This window comes from Triticum aestivum, unplaced genomic scaffold (genome assembly GCF_018294505.1).
Source record: "Triticum aestivum cultivar Chinese Spring unplaced genomic scaffold, IWGSC CS RefSeq v2.1 scaffold188810, whole genome shotgun sequence".
Taxonomy (NCBI): domain Eukaryota; kingdom Viridiplantae; phylum Streptophyta; class Magnoliopsida; order Poales; family Poaceae; genus Triticum; species Triticum aestivum.
The window spans coordinates 415-11,047 of record NW_025231617.1 but is presented as its reverse complement, the minus strand read 5'-3'; the positions used below and the strand labels follow the sequence as shown (position 1 = coordinate 11,047).

Genomic DNA, 10,633 nt, shown 5'->3' with positions numbered 1-10,633 from the left:
CATGCAAGCTATCCACATCAGCAACACCACCACGTAAGCGTTTAGTTAGAGTCTTACATGTGGGGCCCATTGGAGGAAAACAGCCACGTTAGCTTTCAATTAGTGCCGGTAGAACGCACATAGACGTCACTTTCCATTCATCCAGCCCAACCAGTCGCACCAGTCAAAACCACGACTGCAGGGCTGCCGCCCGACCGTCTTCTCAGTTACTCCCCCATCGATTGATTTCATGGCCATGGCCCTCTTAATCTTCTGCGCCTCATCCTCTTCCTCCACTAAAAACTAATACTACAAGAGTAAAAGGGATGGATCTTTTCTCCCCTTCAAACATCTAATCCATTCTTTTCCCGTAGTCTCCACCCCGTGTCCCCGATCGCCGACCTACACGGCCGCCGGCCGGTTCCTCCTCCTCTAATGAGATTAGAGTCCAGAAGGAACACGTCGGTGCGACTCCAGGCAGGGTCTCAACCATGGCATGGACTGGAGGGCCTTTCGTTTTGGCCTGCAAGGAATGAGGTGGTGGCGACGCTGGGGCAAGGTCTCTGTTGGCAGCAACAACTTAGAGGAGTGCTCGATCCAGCTCCTCCGACGAGCAATCAATGGGGTGCGTGTGCCAAGCTGATGGATTTTCTTCTCCAATGTTACCAGATAGGTGTCTGTGCGACTAGGCCCTGCTCCAGATTCGTTGATTTCTGCAACAAAAAAATTGAATCTTAATTGAAGCCCACGCCGTCGAAGGCTCTCTCCTGCTGGTACGATGTGCGTTGGATAGGGAAAATCTGGATCCTCGCGTCACCACTGCGCCGTCGTGGCTGCCTGCTTGGCGAACCCGAATCTCTCTGCAGGTACACCTTCCTCACTTATCACTTACTCACGCCCCCGTTGCATGATGATGTGTATTAATCCCCAATCCGAAGGGCCTTACGCTAATCTCTTGCTTTCGTGTGGAATATTTTTTATGCTATACAGCATAAGTCATCAGTACACCCTCTTCAGTTAGATTTATGACAATTCAATTTTTAATCTGCAGAAATAATTTGCAGTAGAGGTAGCTATGCGAGAACATAGTTTTTTTGCAACAAGAAACTGGCAATCAATCGCATAACCATTTATTTAAGTTATCTCTGACCATCATCGGAACCACAGGGACATATAAATGAAAATTGTATGATTTTGTTGGCATGCATGATTGATTTTTTCACTTTACCTTATTCCGATGGCTGTATTATGGTAGACCTGGTGTGCAACCAGAGTTTCATTTGTCTCGCAACATTCTGTCATTTATACGCATTGTTCTGTTTCATAGCTTTCAGCATATGGTAGTGATGAAGATGAAATTCAAACTGGCCTTACCAGCAGCTATCTACTGGTTTATGCTTATAGGTCAGAGCTTATTCTTGAGATATGAAGAGCCAACCACATCCACACAGGGCTGACATGTACCATAGCGTTTTCATGTTCTTTTAAAAAATAATACTTTCAGCTACTATGCATATCCGACACATTCTCATTTTTTTGCACTAATATACAGTCTTTTCCATGTGGATTTGGACTTTAATATTCTCAAATCATCATATCTCTAACAAAACATAAAAAATATTCTGCAGCAACGCGCGGGGTATCGTCTAATGCTTAAAAAAATCTGGCACCTCTCCGTCATACTTTGCCAGGTGCATGTATTTCTAGATTCCCTCTAGAAAGTAATATATTTCTGGATTTCCTGCAGAAAGCAAGGATTCTTGGTCGCAAGGGTCACCGTCGCACAACCGGCCGACTCCACACTGATTTGCATATACCAAAGAAAAGAGTCCTTTCGTGGGGACGCGAATTTGGTGCTCACGGGTACGTGCGCACCCTATATGCGCCAAATGATTTAGAAATTTAGAAAAAGTCAAAAAAAGAATCTTATTTGGAATCAAATATGATCAACCATTACTCGGGTAAAAATTTGGTCAAAGAATGATTCCCATAGACTCCAGGGGTAAAAAAACAAATCTATGACGACAATATAGCGTGAATAGTACTTGTATATAGTGTTTTTTGGCGAACCTTTGACCCAAGATGAGATGAAATGACCTCTCTGTGAAATCTTTTTATACGAGTGCATTGCTTGACCATGTTTGATCCCAATAAAGATTCGGATTTTTTGACTTTTTTTAATTACTATTTTTTTTTCATATAGGGTGTGCATGTACCCAAGAGCACCAATGTATTTCTCCCTTCCGTGGTCATTTTAATGGTAGACAGCAAATACGTCAGTATCCTTAGGGCATGAACTATGGAGGCATCATGTTGGTGATGCCTCATGCTCCACCTAGATGAAGCAAATATGTCTCCTCCTTTCTCTTTCTAACTTCTTTTCATCATCCATGGCCGGTCACCCACTCTCATGTTCATGCATTTTCATCATCTTCAACTGATTTACTCTCCCTTTTCTTTCTCTCTCTTCCCTTTCCCCTTTTCTTCATCTTTTGCCATGGAAGAAGTGGTTCCTCTGTAGGAAGCGGGTTCCCTCTAAAAGCAGTTGATTAAGCTCATTTGGACCACTTTGGCTGGTGTGCCCTTCTGTGTTTGTTGTTGAATTCTTATCTCTACATTCTAATTGACCGTCTAACTAAATACGGGAGCTCATATATATAACTCAGCATTGCGTTGTTTTCTCTCTCTGCCTTTGTTACCGAGATGGTGCCCCCTGCGGCCCTGAATGTGGGCCTATGATTGGAACTAGCATAGTTGCCGATAAATTCATGCACCGGAACACCACATCCCCTGGCTAGCTACGATACATCAATTCAAAACCAATGTTTTGTAGTGTCTCTCAAACATGTTATATGTCTAAGCATGGAGATGCAACTGAACTTCGATTTTAACATGTATGCTTGTTTTAGTACATTAATTCGATATTGAAGCTATGAAAGTTTATCCTGCAATTTGTCTTGTTAGATTGCACAATTTTTGGTTGAAGCTTCGTCTTTATTGGAACCATGTGCTCTGGAGCTTGTGCATGTCCTTGAAATAACAACCTAGTAGGCTTTGGTGCATTTTTTTGAAATAAGGTGAAAATTTCAAATTCATGGACATTTTTTTTCAAATTTGGGAACATTTAAAAATTGATGATCATTTTCTGAAATTCAGAATTAATTTGGAAATCCAGGAATATTTTCTAGATTCACAAAATAGTTAATACAAATTTATTAAAAATTTAACTTTTTTCGCAAATACTTTTTGATTCATGAAATTGTGTCCAATTTTTTTGATTTGTTTCCAATTTTTTATGTAAAATAGAAAAGAAAGAGAAACAATGAAATAAAACAAGGCGCTGTACTCCTGCACATGGGCCGGCCCAAAAGTGTGTGGGTGTGCGCGATTGGTCTATTCCCGCCGCAACAAGAGGGCTCAGAGGGCTCTTGTTTGCCAGAAAATCTTATCAGCCGCATTTTGCAGCAGATTGTCGACTGATCGCACACCCCTATCGGTAGAATGGGTCGGCCTATCTGACCTTGCGAGAGCACCACTTGAAGGTTCCTGACAGGTGGGATAATATCTAGTGCTCTAGTGCAAGCTTGGTCTTATCTTAATGACATGCAAGTACAAAGGCTTCTCATATGTCTGTTGGATGAAGATCCAATGACCGAGCTCGCAGGGGATCACCTAAGTTTAGGTGCTTCCGGATCACCTGATATTCTTCCCTAATAGGTTTTGGGAAGCATGTAGACGGTTCCCACCCACAAAAAATCTAGAAGGCTCCTAAACCATTTTTCCTTTCTGTTCTGGAATTTCGTCTTTGTTTTGATTTCTTTGTTTCATTTTTTTGTTTATCTATTTCCTTTTTCTTTTATGTTTCTTTTTTATGTATCTTTTACTTTGTCACGTTTACTTTTAGTTAGTTTTATAAAATTTCAAATATTGTTCAGATATTTAAAAAGTTTCTCTTTTCAAAATTTGTTCACGAATTCAGAAAATATTAGTTTAAAGACTGTACAGATATTTCAAAAATGTTTCTCTTTTCAAACATATTAAAAAAATTGAAAAAAATATTTAGAAATGTTCCTATTTATTTTAAAATTTGCTCATAAATTCGAAAACGTTTCAGGAATTTAAAAAACTAACACGGTTTTAAAATTTGGTCACAAATTCCAGAATATGTTCGCATTTGGGAAAATGTTCAACAATTTTGACAAATGTTCACGGTATCGAATATGTGTTCGGAGTTTCATGAAATGTTCTATTGTTCAATTTTTTGTTGACCAAATCAAAAAAAGTTCACAGTTTCACATTTTTGTTTAGAATTTCATGACATGTTCCATGTTTTAAATATTTTTTCATAAATTCAAAAAATGCTCGCTGTTTCAAAATTGGTTCACAACTTCAAAAATGGTTGACATATTAAAAAACATTTTCCGCATTTTCAAAAATAGAATCACATATTGAAAAAAGGATCTTGTTTCCAAAAATTGGTTTATAATTCAAAAAATGTTTATATTCTTTCAAAATATACAGTTGCAGAAAAACTGTACATCTTTAAAAAAAAAGCTTCACTGCAGTAACTAATTCTCATTCGCTACTGTAACTTATTCTGGTTGGCAACAGGATAGCAATCCGGTTCTACGGCTACGAGTACACAATCGCAAGTGTTTGGTCGCCAGTTCGAATCCTCGCACCGAGCCCACCTTGCTTTTTTTCTATTTTCTTCGTCCGGCGGTGATCAATGGGCCACCCCAGGAGACGTGCCGCCGCCACTTTAACGCAAAGTGCGTCAAATAGGGGCTTCCTTGTTTGCCTGCCATCATCGGTAATTTAAATATTGGAGACTTCATCACTGAAAATGGGCCAAGTAAATTGACAGTCATTATCTGTATTTTTCAGTTGGGCCTTGACTACAGGCCCAAAATACTAAGAACCTTACTAACAAATCACCTCATTTGTCCCCAAAAAAACCACATTCCCTTCGTTCCGTCAAAAAATAAAATAAACCTGCACATTCAACTCGCCCCACAATTGTCTTGAAAAAACTTGCACCACAATTTTTTTTCAACACACAATTTTGCAACATTTGCTACTGGCTGGCTAATCTCTACTGCCTCCTCAGAAGAGTTCCCACCCGACTTGCACCTTCTTTGGCAGGTTACCAGCAGTAAGAGATAACGGAACAGAAGTTCTCTTGATAACAGAACAGAAGTTCAAAGCATCCAGTGCAAAGTAAACACAACGTCTCTAGCAGCCAAGCGGCCAGCTTGGTAAGCTACGAAGAAAAAATTGCAACACAAGGTCTCTAGCAAGCTAAACTAGGCACCGCCTAATGCTAACAGCGTTAAAACACGACGGCCAAAAGGCATCTTGGCCAGTTTCCACTATGAAGAGACATAAAGATAACACGACGGAAGGTGCAAAAGTAAACACAAGGTCTCTAGCAAACTAGGCGTCGCCTAACGTTAACAACGCTAAAATCATACAGGTTATGAAAATAACAGTCATAAAAACTAACAATTTTAGCAGGTTTCCATTATTAAGAGATAACAGGACATGCGTTATCTAGACAACACGACAGAAGTTCAAAGCATCCAGTGCAGAAGCAAACAGAAGGTCTGGCAAACTAGGAGCCACCTAGCGCTAACACAGCTAAAAGCATACAAGTTTCTGAAAATAACAGGCAACAAAAGCTAATTACTGCAGCACTCACTCAAGGCTGCACCACCCGTCATCCGGACCGGGCAAAAGGCTATAATAGATCCAGTATACACCAGTGCTATCAACAAAGATGATAGGACAACGTTCGCGGAAAGTCGAGCTCGAGCTCATGTGTGCTCGTAATCCTTTCCGTCCAGTCGCGACGAGATTCCCACCCCAGCCGGTATTCTTTAAGTATCACTATTTTCTTCCAGGGTCAATGGTCCACATCTGCTCAGTAATAAATACGACGCCGTGAGTCGTTCGTGTGCCGGATCAGATGCCCTTCACGACCAGTGCCATGACATCTGAGATTCTGGACTGCATCCCATCGTTACAGATAGCAGCCTTCCCCTGCACGATTCATCTCTTTCATCACCGATTAAACCCAACTTGACCTGGCTCCTCTGTGCCTCATCCCAAATTCCAAATCCATACCATGATTTTAGTTGAGGATGTCTGCTTCTTCCTTACCAGCCGCCCCGGAGGAGATTCTGGCGCTCGTTCCCTGTCCTGATTGCAGCGACCACGTCATCACCTGGATCTCCCGCGGTGGTGCAAATCGAGACCACCTCTTCTACAAGTGCGTCAGGAAAATGTAACATCTTCATCAGTTCATAATGATTCCATCGATTTTTAGACATAGGCTGGTATAATACATTAATACCACCCTTTTTTAATTTTTCCAGGCAGGATATGGATCCATGAGGTCAGACAAGACGTAACGTGCTAAGTTGAATCACAATTTCGGTGGCCATCAGTACGCGGTCCCCGCTTATCATCTCAATCAGCGCGGCAACGCCAATCTTACAGTGGAGGAGGCGCCGAATGTACTGACAACAGTCCTAGATTCAGCATGGCATCCTGTCTTGCGTTCTCACGCTGCTCCTCCAACACCCAGCGCCTTGCTCTGCTTTTAGCAGGGGCGAACTCTTGTTTTCGGATGCATTTGCTGCACAACTCTAATTGTGCAATGTTCGACCGAAAAAGCATTGATATATCATGTAGTTGCAATACTGAATTTATACATTCCACACCTTTAATTAAGAGTGCACTTCAAATTTTGTCAATTCATATGAAAACAGATACATAGTTCATAGCAGTCAACTAATTAGCCAACTCATTATCGAATGGCTAACTGATTATTCCCATTCCATCTACATGATACTTAAAAATTCCGGTTAACCGAAATCATACTCTGCGCTAACAAATACTATGTTTAGAGCATCTCCAACAGGCGCCAAACGCGCCGTGCGCAAAAAACTGCTTTGCCGCGCGCCCATCGCCTGGTTTGGCGTGGCGCGCAACGCTGGCTCCAGCAGCGCGCAAAAAATGCAGCGCGCGTGACTCACCAGAGCATTGCATATATGGCATTTTGAACACAAAATGAAGTTGAAACATTCAAAATGCAATGAACATGACATATAAAATTTCACACAAACAAGTTGATGAAGAAAAGTTCATGCCCACAAGTTCAAAATCATGCCCGGGCTAGGGTTTGCGGCGGCGGCGGCGGCGGTGGAGGGGTCGCGGCTATAGGATGGGGTGAGCGGGGTGCCGGCGCGTGCGTCCATGGGGTGCAGTTCGCCGGCGCCGGCGCGCGCGGGGCGTAGGAGGCGGAGAAGAGAGAGTGCAGCGCGAGCGCTCGAGTGTGCCGCGCGCGGAAGCGGGCGCCCCAAATACACCGCGCGAGATAGCGAATCCGACCGCGCGCCCAACTCCTTATACCGCGCGCGCGGTTATTGCGCGTCCGCTGGAGCCACCCGCCGGGTTGCGCGCGCGCTAAACTGGCTAAATTTGCGGCGCGGCGCTTGTTTAGCGCGCCTGTTGGAGATGCTTTTAAAAGGCGTTGCGGTTTATCACAAGACATCTACATCATGCTAAATTTTGTCTCCAATGCCCAGAGTACCCACTGGAATCAGTAATGTCTTTCGACAAAATGTGTTTCCTGTTACAACAGGCTACATGCACTGAAGAAGTCATTTTACTACTTTCCTTTTTCCTAATTAAGAGCAAACTGCCTCCATAATCCGTTGCCAACACCCAAGTTAGCTATTTTTTTATACTGGACAACTAATCTGTCAGACGTACTTACATTCAGTGATACAGAACACATAACTTGATTTCCTGCCAATTTTGCAATGTACATTGTTGTCTACTGCTAATCTGGACCTATCTCTTTTTCATATTACTGGCATGGATTGCAAGTCTGAACCCTGGCATACCTTCGCGTCCGTCCAGATTTTTTAGGGTCGATGTGCTCAATAGATTGCTTGCGATGCCTGCGGCGAGCCTTCCGAGTTCAGAATTCAAACGATTGTATGTATGTACACGTGATTTTGCAAATTATAACCCCTAACCTTATAAGTTGTAGAAATCATAAGCCTCCCTTAAAGAGTCAAAACTCGTTCCCAGCGTCGGTGTAATAACATTATCTAGTGGGTTATCTGCATATCCCCTCACCGCCTTCTCGAAAGCACTCAATCTGGAGGGGCAAGGTGCCCTGCTTGGGGCTGCTGCCCCAATCCTTAACCTGCAGCAGTTGAAGTATTAAAATTAAATAACTGAATTAAGTTCATCAAAGTAATTACATTCATGCTGCAAAATTCCTAGAACATGGAAATGGTTCTTCGAAGTACGACGACCATCATCATTGCACAAAAACCAGGAAATAAAATCAGCTCAAACATAGTCTACGCACATACTGCTTAACCATCAAATGTTTAAGCAATGATTTGTGCTTGAAATCAGTTATCTGAATCTACTAAAGGAATCTCTACACGACCCACTTTTCCGCTTCAGATCAATGGGTGTTTTTACTCCAATGTCAATCAACCAATTATTGAAAAAAAGTACTAACTACAAATTCCACACATTCATGTTGTAAATTTCATGAAACATGTAGATGGTTCTTGGACACTGGCAACAACATTACACAGGAAACCAGCAAAACAATGCACTGCTTACAATCTTCTTCACACATAAATCTTCATTGAAAAATGCTTACTGCAACTTCAGCACTCTGAATATATCACGCAATTTTCTGAATGACCCCCTTCAGCGTTATGAAAACAATGGGTATTTGTACCACAAAATCTAGCACCCATTTCACAGTAAGCAATTTGTTTCAGAGCTAATGGAATGCACGGCTTATTGACAAAAAAAATCAGTGAAACTCAAAATCTAAGATATTATACTTGTACTTCTATATCCAACTCAATCACTCCACTTTAGTAAACCATTATGTGCACCAATCTGGAAGGATCATTTCGGGAGCTCACTGGCCTTTTATTCTATCTAGGCGCCTGGGGGTTCACTTTGCCGGTGGAGAACTCGGATGTTGGCGGCGAAGTTTCCTTCCCCACAATAGCACATGTGTCCGCCGCATAGATCTGTGCTTCTGCGCTCATCTTCACGGACAGTTGTACCTCCACCACAGTACGAACAATTCCATTCGCCACCCCTTCAGGCTGCCACCATGTTCTCCCCCACCTCCTCGATTAGAGTTGATCTGTGACACCAATCCATAAGAATTTAGAAATCTCGGTCCAGCGAAACCCGACTAGCAGACTCAATGATTTTGAACAAGATTTTCCTGTACCTTTGAACTGCCTGCATCATGAACTCCATCGGCGGGTGGAGGTTTGCGGCTGCGTTTCTGTCTCTTGAGCACCCTCTTGTGCAAACTGACCTTGGAGCTAGATGGAGTGGAGACACTGCAACTGCATTCATTTCGTCTCCTTAAACCTCGAACGGAAAGCACAATTTCCATGCCTCTCTAATGACCTCCATGTGCAAGATCCCCTACTGCTCGCTGGAGAAGAAGCACTCATCCCACTAGGCTGCGTTCAATTCCTCTCTGGAATTCCTCGACCGAAAGCACAATTCCTGAGCCACAGAACAAAAAAATTCTCACATCCTTATAACTTGCTGGCCAGCACCTCCTGGGCTTGATTCGCTACTAACATTATGAACTACCCCTCCAACATTTATAACTGGAGTAGGGATTGGAACCTGCTCACCTGTTAATGCAAGAACACACATGAACTTTTAATTACTTCCATATAATCACACATACAAAATTATACAAATATATGTTCTCAAAATTATACAAATATATGTTCTCAAAATTTATGATGCTAGCCCTCACATTGAGGCAATAATAAATAGGTTATTATTATATTTCCTTGTTCATGATAATCGTTTATTATCCATGCTAGAATTGTATTGATAGGAAACTCAGATACATGTGTGGATACACAGACAACACCATGTCCCTAGTAAGCCTCTAGGAGACTAGCTCGTTGATCAATAGATGGTTACGGTTTCCTGACCATGGACATTGGATGTCGTTGATAACGGGATCACATCATTAGGAGAATGATGTGATGGACGAGACCCAGTCCTAAGCCTAGCACAAGATCGTGTAGTTCGTTTGCTCAGAGCTTTTCTAATGTCAAGTATCAGTTCTTTAGACCATGAGATTGTGCAACTCCCGGATACCGTAGGAATGCTTTGGGTTTACCAAACGTCACAACGTAACTGGGTGACTATAAAGGTGCACTACAGGTATCTCCGAAAGTGTCTGTTGGGTTGGCACGAATCGAGACTGGGATTTGTCACTCCGTGTAAATGGAGAGGTATCTCTGGGCCCACTCGGTAGGACATCATCATAATGTGCACAGTGTGACCAAGGAGTTGATCACGGGATGATGTGAGTTACGGAACGAGTAAAGAGACTTGCCGGTAACGAGATTGAACAAGGTATCGGGATACCGACGATCGAATCTCGGGCAAGTAACATACCGATAGACAAAGGGAATTGAATACGGGATTGATTGACTCCCCGACATCGTGGTTCATCCGATGAGATCATCGTGGAACATGTGGGAACCAACATGGGTATCCAGATCCCGCTGTTGGTTATTGGCCGGAGAACGTCTCGGTCATGTCTGCATGGTTCCCG

At 42.6% G+C, this 10,633-nt stretch overlaps 1 long non-coding RNA gene across 1 annotated transcript; it reads left to right on the top strand.

Moving 5' to 3' along the window:
• Window positions 1–226: 226 nt before the first annotated feature.
• LOC123175835 (uncharacterized) lies at window positions 227–3,194 on the top strand. Its single transcript, XR_006488185.1, has 3 exons — window positions 227–538; window positions 649–845; window positions 1,727–3,194. It is a non-coding gene; the product is annotated as an uncharacterized lncRNA (long non-coding RNA).
• The last annotated feature ends 7,439 nt before the right edge of the window (window positions 3,195–10,633 follow it).